Here is a 7316-nt window from a genome sequence, read left to right as displayed (position 1 = left end):
AAAATCCAGGTAGATATTAGCAGTCAATTTAAGTGGGCTTGTCCCAAGTTGAGCTGCTACATGCGAGACTTAGTACATTTTGCCTGCAAACTCAATTTTTGCCTTCCAGAGAGCTATTTGCCTGTGATATCTGTGCGAATTTGCAAAAACGTGCCTGCTAGAACTGGGCCTGAAGCTGGGCACCGCCCAGCTTCAGGCCTCTGTGGTTCTCCAAACTTGAGGGGGCTTGCCGTCAAGGACCAGTCTGTGAGCTAGCCCAGGGTGAGGGCTTACTGCTGGGGGGTAGCTCTTGGTTGTGTGTCAAAAGCTCCGGGGTGGGGAGGGGAGGGTATTGTAGCCTTCAGCTTGGTCCAATTTGCTGTTTTTCTTAAACCAGGGTGACTTAATTCTAATGCCCTTTGACCTCCCCCATAGAGACACAGGCTGTTGACAATCAATTGCATCAAGCTGACACAAAGCCTGGAGTGTGGCCTAAATGCAGGTGAGTGACTTGCAAGTTTGTGTGAAAAGCAGAGGGGTGGGGAGGGAAGTGTTGTGAGACTCAGTTAGGGTGAACTTTCTGTCTCTGCGTAGGTTAAGTGCAGGTATGTTTTTAAAAATCCAGGTAGATATTAGCAGTCAATTTAAGTGGGCTTGTCCCAAGTTGAGCTGCTACATGCGAGACTTAGTACATTTTGCCTGCAAACTCAATTTTTGCCTTCCAGAAAGCTATTTGCCTGTGATATCTGTGCGAATTTGCAAAAACGTGCCTGCTAGAACTGGGCCTGAAGCTGGGCACCGCCCAGCTTCAGGCCTCTGTGGTTCTCCAAACTTGAGGGGGCTTGCCGTCAAGGACCAGTCTGTGAGCTAGCCCAGGGTGAGGGCTTACTGCTGGGGGGTAGCTCTTGGTTGTGTGTCAAAAGCTCCGGGGTGGGGAGGGGAGGGTATTGTAGCCTTCAGCTTGGTCCAATTTGCTGTTTTTCTTAAACCAGGGTGACTTAATTCTAATGCCCTTTGACCTCCCCCATAGAGACACAGGCTGTTGACAATCAATTGCATCAAGCTGACACAAAGCCTGGAGTGTGGCCTAGATGCAGGTGAGTGACTTGCAAGTTTGTGTGAAAAGCAGAGGGGTGGGGAGGGAAGTGTTGTGAGACTCAGTTAGGGTGAACTTTCTGTCTCTGCGTAGGTTAAGTGCAGGTATGTTTTTGAAAATCCAGGTAGATATTAGCAGTCAATTTAAGTGGGCTTGTCCCAAGTTGAGCTGCTACATGCGAGACTTAGTACATTTTGCCTGCAAACTCAATTTTTGCCTTCCAGAGAGCTATTTGCCTGTGATATCTGTGCGAATTTGCAAAAACGTGCCTGCTAGAACTGGGCCTGAAGCTGGGCACCGCCCAGCTTCAGGCCTCTGTGGTTCTCCAAACTTGAGGGGGCTTGCCGTCAAGGACCAGTCTGTGAGCTAGCCCAGGGTGAGGGCTTACTGCTGGGGGGTAGCTCTTGGTTGTGTGTCAAAAGCTCCGGGGTGGGGAGGGGAGGGTATTGTAGCCTTCAGCTTGGTCCAATTTGCTGTTTTTCTTAAACCAGGGTGACTTAATTCTAATGCCCTTTGACCTCCCCCATAGAGACACAGGCTGTTGACAATCAATTGCATCAAGCTGACACAAAGCCTGGAGTGTGGCCTAAATGCAGGTGAGTGACTTGCAAGTTTGTGTGAAAAGCAGAGGGGTGGGGAGGGAAGTGTTGTGAGACTCAGTTAGGGTGAACTTTCTGTCTCTCCGTAGGTTAAGTGCAGGTATGTTTTTAAAAATCCAGGTAGATATTAGCAGTCAATTTAAGTGGGCTTGTCCCAAGTTGAGCTGCTACATGCGAGACTTAGTACATTTTGCCTGCAAACTCAATTTTTGCCTTCCAGAGAGCTATTTGCCTGTGATATCTGTGCGAATTTGCAAAAACGTGCCTGCTAGAACTGGGCCTGAAGCTGGGCACCGCCCAGCTTCAGGCCTCTGTGGTTCTCCAAACTTGAGGGGGCTTGCCGTCAAGGACCAGTCTGTGAGCTAGCCCAGAGTGAGGGCTTACTGCTGGGGGGTAGCTCTTGGTTGTGTGTCAAAAGCTCCGGGGTGGGGAGGGGAGGGTATTGTAGCCTTCAGCTTGGTCCAATTTGCTGTTTTTCTTAAACCAGGGTGACTTAATTCTAATGCCCTTTGACCTCCCCCATAGAGACACAGGCTGTTGACAATCAATTGCATCAAGCTGACACAAAGCCTGGAGTGTGGCCTAAATGCAGGTGAGTGACTTGCAAGTTTGTGTGAAAAGCAGAGGGGTGGGGAGGGAAGTGTTGTGAGACTCAGTTAGGGTGAACTTTCTGTCTCTCCGTAGGTTAAGTGCAGGTATGTTTTTAAAAATCCAGGTAGATATTAGCAGTCAATTTAAGTGGGCTTGTCCCAAGTTGAGCTGCTACATGCGAGACTTAGTACATTTTGCCTGCAAACTCAATTTTTGCCTTCCAGAGAGCTATTTGCCTGTGATATCTGTGCGAGTTTGCAAAAACGTGCCTGCTAGAACTGGGCCTGAAGCTGGGCACCGCCCAGCTTCAGGCCTCTGTGGTTCTCCAAACTTGAGGGGGCTTGCCGTCAAGGACCAGTCTGTGAGCTAGCCCAGGGTGAGGGCTTACTGCTGGGGGGTAGCTCTTGGTTGTGTGTCAAAAGCTCCGGGGTGGGGAGGGGAGGGTATTGTAGCCTTCAGCTTGGTCCAATTTGCTGTTTTTCTTAAACCAGGGTGACTTAATTCTAATGCCCTTTGACCTCCCCCATAGAGACACAGGCTGTTGACAATCAATTGCATCAAGCTGACACAAAGCCTGGAGTGTGGCCTAAATGCAGGTGAGTGACTTGCAAGTTTGTGTGAAAAGCAGAGGGGTGGGGAGGGAAGTGTTGTGAGACTCAGTTAGGGTGAACTTTCTGTCTCTGCGTAGGTTAAGTGCAGGTATGTTTTTGAAAATCCAGGTAGATATTAGCAGTCAATTTAAGTGGGCTTGTCCCAAGTTGAGCTGCTACATGCGAGACTTAGTACATTTTGCCTGCAAACTCAATTTTTGCCTTCCAGAGAGCTATTTGCCTGTGATATCTGTGCGAATTTGCAAAAACGTGCCTGCTAGAACTGGGCCTGAAGCTGGGCACCGCCCAGCTTCAGGCCTCTGTGGTTCTCCAAACTTGAGGGGGCTTGCCGTCAAGGACCAGTCTGTGAGCTAGCCCAGGGTGAGGGCTTACTGCTGGGGGGTAGCTCTTGGTTGTGTGTCAAAAGCTCCGGGGTGGGGAGGGGAGGGTATTGTAGCCTTCAGCTTGGTCCAATTTGCTGTTTTTCTTAAACCAGGGTGACTTAATTCTAATGCCCTTTGACCTCCCCCATAGAGACACAGGCTGTTGACAATCAATTGCATCAAGCTGACACAAAGCCTGGAGTGTGGCCTAAATGCAGGTGAGTGACTTGCATGTTTTTGGAAATCCAGGTAGATATATATATATATATATATATATATATATATATATATATATATATATAATTTAGGCGTTGATCACCGGTGAAGCCAATAGAGTGCTTTACAAGAAAGGAGCGGTTAAAGAAGTAGCTGGACTACTCAATTTGAGCACATATGGATCAAAATACAAATTTGTTTCGTAGATCAACGCAAGGTTGATCCAGTCCTAAGTTAATCTCCATACACACTGAAGTATCGTTAAAGGCTACATCAGCAATATGAACGCGTGACATTTGACCGTTAAAACGAATGCTTACAGAATTTTAAAAGATGCACGAGCGCGCGCGTTTACTTAACTATTGTATCTAAGAATGTATTTTCTTCGGTGCCTGCAGGTACTAGACAAGAGTTCATTACGCTTGTTCAAGGTTGCCATTTCGGGCCTACATATTATAAAGAATTTCTCTGCGATGCAGAGATTGCATCGCTTTGAAATGTTAGTGTAGGCTCTGGCTTTGTCAATAATTTTCCATGTGATGGTAAACTCCTTCTTCTTTTCTTTTAACTGCCACAGGTATTTACTGAGCTCGGTGTCGTTCTTTTTTTTCTCGTTTGTAAAAGACTGCTGGTGGTTTCTCCATCGGGTTTTAAATTCTGTGGCAGTTAGTCCTACGTACGTTTCGATGTTGTCACTGGTGGCAACCTTTGCTTGATATACGATTTCTTTTACCAAGCATTCGCCTTTTAATGGGCAGTTAGCTTTGTCCCTACAGTTGCACGATTTGGGTACTTGGGTTTGTTGAGGCTGGTCGGCTTTCTTCAAGATATTTTTGTTGTGTCCGTCTATTATTTGTTTTAAGTTTGGCATGCAGCTGTAGCTTAATTTGATAGTGTTTCTATTAAATATTTTCCTTAATTTGTGATTGGCTGGAAAGCACCTGTCGATCAGGCTAATAAACGCTCTTCCTATGTTGGTTTTCACATTCTTGTTGTACGGTGGGTTAAACCATATGATATTTCGACGTCTACTCCTTCGATCTGGTGTTCTTTCCGATGCCTGTTGGTACTTAAGGTTGTAGGAATAACCGCTCTTTAGTAATGCTTCCTGATATGGGGGTGCTGCTTCTTTGAATACATCTTCATCATACGAGATTTCGGACAGCCTTCTATTTATTGATTCCGGGATATTTCTGATTATGTTCGGCGGGTGGTTAGACTTGCTGTGTACATAGAGAGGGGTGTTTGCTGGTTTTGAATATGGCTTAAACTTTTCAGTGTTCAAATCGAGGGTCACGTCGAGGAAGTTGACGATTTTCTTGTTCGCTTCGATAGTAATTCTTAGTTCGTTTTTGGCGAATATTTTGCATATTTCTTTCTTCACATTCTCTATTTCCCGTGGGGTCTGTTTGAGTATAGCGAGTCCATGGTCGCGGTAAAGGCCGATATCAATGCCAGGGATTTGCTTGAGTTGGGAGAGGAGGTAACAACCGACTAATTCGCACGTCTCCGCTCCATCGTAGCTTCCCATGGTGACGTCGAAGAGTGTGTTTGAATTTCTCTTTTGCCATGGGTTTCCTTTGCTGAAAAGGAGTGATTGTTTTGCCTGTACAATTGTATGGCGGTCGTCGGGTGAGATGGACACGTAATTGGATGCGAAGTCTAGTGCGCGCTTGAGCAGTAATTCAGATATCGAGGGGTAGAATTCAACAACATCGAAACTGATAAATGCCGAGGTACGCTTATTCGGTAAGTTCTTGTACCATGCTAACACGGAGGACGTGTTCTTCCACTGGTTTACGTTTGTGGCATTTACAAGTTTCTTGTTGATTTTCTCAAGGATTTGCTTGCTAATTCTGCCTATCTCCTGCTTCGATGGGTTGATCAATCGGCAAGTAGGTTTGTTGACAAAATTATCCTTATGGTCTTTTAGTGTAACAAATGCTTCTTTCGGAGCTGTTACCTCGACCCTGTCATCTATGTTAAGTTTCTTGGTGATTACTTTCGCTTCGGCGTCAATTATGCGTAGTTGACCTTTGTCGGCTTTCTTGTAAGTTTTAGTTATGTTTGCGTCTAGCAGCTCAGTGTACTTTGCGGTTTCTAGTTTGTAAAAGTTAGTAGATTTATCGGCCTTGACAAATACGCGGTTGCCGTTTTTAACTGATCTAATGTCTTCGTCTAGGTCTCTTTGGAACTGGCAGTTAATATCCTTGAATTTGATGTTGTGGATAATAGTTATCATACCTTGCTCGAAAGCTTTCATCTCTTCAATTGCGGGTGGGCAGTTCTTGGTCTTGAAGCCAAAAGTTTCTTTCGCCGCAGTTTGTTCTGTGTTTAAGAAGTGGAAAGCTTTCCATCTCATCCTACATAAAAACTGTTCTGTCTTGTCGATCAATTGCGTGATGTAGGTCTTTCTCGATGCGACAGGGATGTTCTTCGTTGAGTAATTGAACGATATGCGTTCCATGTATGGCTCTTCGGTAAGACAGTGCTCAACTATTAGGAGCGTGATAATTTAGGCGTTGATCACCGGTGAAGCCAATAGAGTGCTCTACAAGAAAGGAGCGGTTAAAGAAGTAGCTGGACTACTCAATTTGAGCACATATGGATCATAATACAAATTTGTTTCGTAGATCAACGCAAGGTTGATCCACTCCTCAGTTAATCTCCATACACACTGAAGTATCGTTAAAGGCTACATCAGCAATATGAACGCGTGACATTTGACCGTTAAAACGAATGCTTACAGAATTTTAAAAGATGCACGAGCGCGCGCGTTTACTTAACTATTGTATCTAAGAATGTATTTTCTTCGGTGCCTGCAGGTACTAGACAAGAGTTCATTACGCTTGTTCAAGGTTGCCATTTCGGGCCTACATATTATAAAGAATTTCTCTGCGATGCAGAGATTGCATCGCTTTGAAATGTTAGTGTAGGCTCTGGCTTTGTCAATAATTTTCCATGTGATGGTAAACTCCTTCTTCTTTTCTTTTAACTGCCACAGGTATTTACTGAGCTCGGTGTCGTTCTTTTTTTTCTCGTTTGTAAAAGACTGCTGGTGGTTTCTCCATCGGGTTTTAAATTCTGTGGCAGTTAGTCCTACGTACGTTTCGATGTTGTCACTGGTGGCAACCTTTGCTTGATATACGATTTCTTTTACCAAGCATTCGCCTTTTAATGGGCAGTTAGCTTTGTCCCTACAGTTGCACGATTTGGGTACTTGGGTTTGTTGAGGCTGGTCGGCTTTCTTCAAGATATTTTTGTTGTGTCCGTCTATTATTTGTTTTAAGTTTGGCATGCAGCTGTAGCTTAATTTGATAGTGTTTCTATTAAATATTTTCCTTAATTTGTGATTGGCTGGAAAGCACCTGTCGATCAGGCTAATAAACGCTCTTCCTATGTTGGTTTTCACATTCTTGTTGTACGGTGGGTTAAACCATATGATATTTCGACGTCTACTCCTTCGATCTGGTGTTCTTTCCGATGCCTGTTGGTACTTAAGGTTGTAGGAATAACCGCTCTTTAGTAATGCTTCCTGATATGGGGGTGCTGCTTCTTTGAATACATCTTCATCATACGAGATTTCGGACAGCCTTCTATTTATTGATTCCGGGATATTTCTGATTATGTTCGGCGGGTGGTTAGACTTGCTGTGTACATAGAGAGGGGTGTTTGCTGGTTTTGAATATGGCTTAAACTTTTCAGTGTTCAAATCGAGGGTCACGTCGAGGAAGTTGACGATTTTCTTGTTCGCTTCGATAGTAATTCTTAGTTCGTTTTTGGCGAATATTTTGCATATTTCTTTCTTCACATTCTCTATTTCCCGTGGGGTCTGTTTGAGTATAGCGAGTCCATGGTCGCG

At 44.8% G+C, this 7316-nt stretch overlaps 1 long non-coding RNA gene across 1 annotated transcript; it reads left to right on the top strand.

The window, feature by feature from the left end:
- Window positions 1-412: 412 nt before the first annotated feature.
- LOC146447468 (uncharacterized) lies at window positions 413-1671 on the top strand. The gene is made up of 3 exons (XR_014861837.1): window positions 413-481; window positions 1010-1076; window positions 1605-1671. It is a non-coding gene; the product is annotated as an uncharacterized LOC146447468 (long non-coding RNA).
- The last annotated feature ends 5645 nt before the right edge of the window (window positions 1672-7316 follow it).

This window comes from Pavona decussata, unplaced genomic scaffold, assembly GCF_977016875.1.
Source record: "Pavona decussata unplaced genomic scaffold, jaPavDecu1.1 SCAFFOLD_2207, whole genome shotgun sequence".
Lineage (NCBI taxonomy): Eukaryota > Metazoa > Cnidaria > Anthozoa > Scleractinia > Agariciidae > Pavona > Pavona decussata.
Note: the sequence above shows the minus strand (reverse complement) of the source record. Positions and strands in the feature narration are given on the sequence as shown.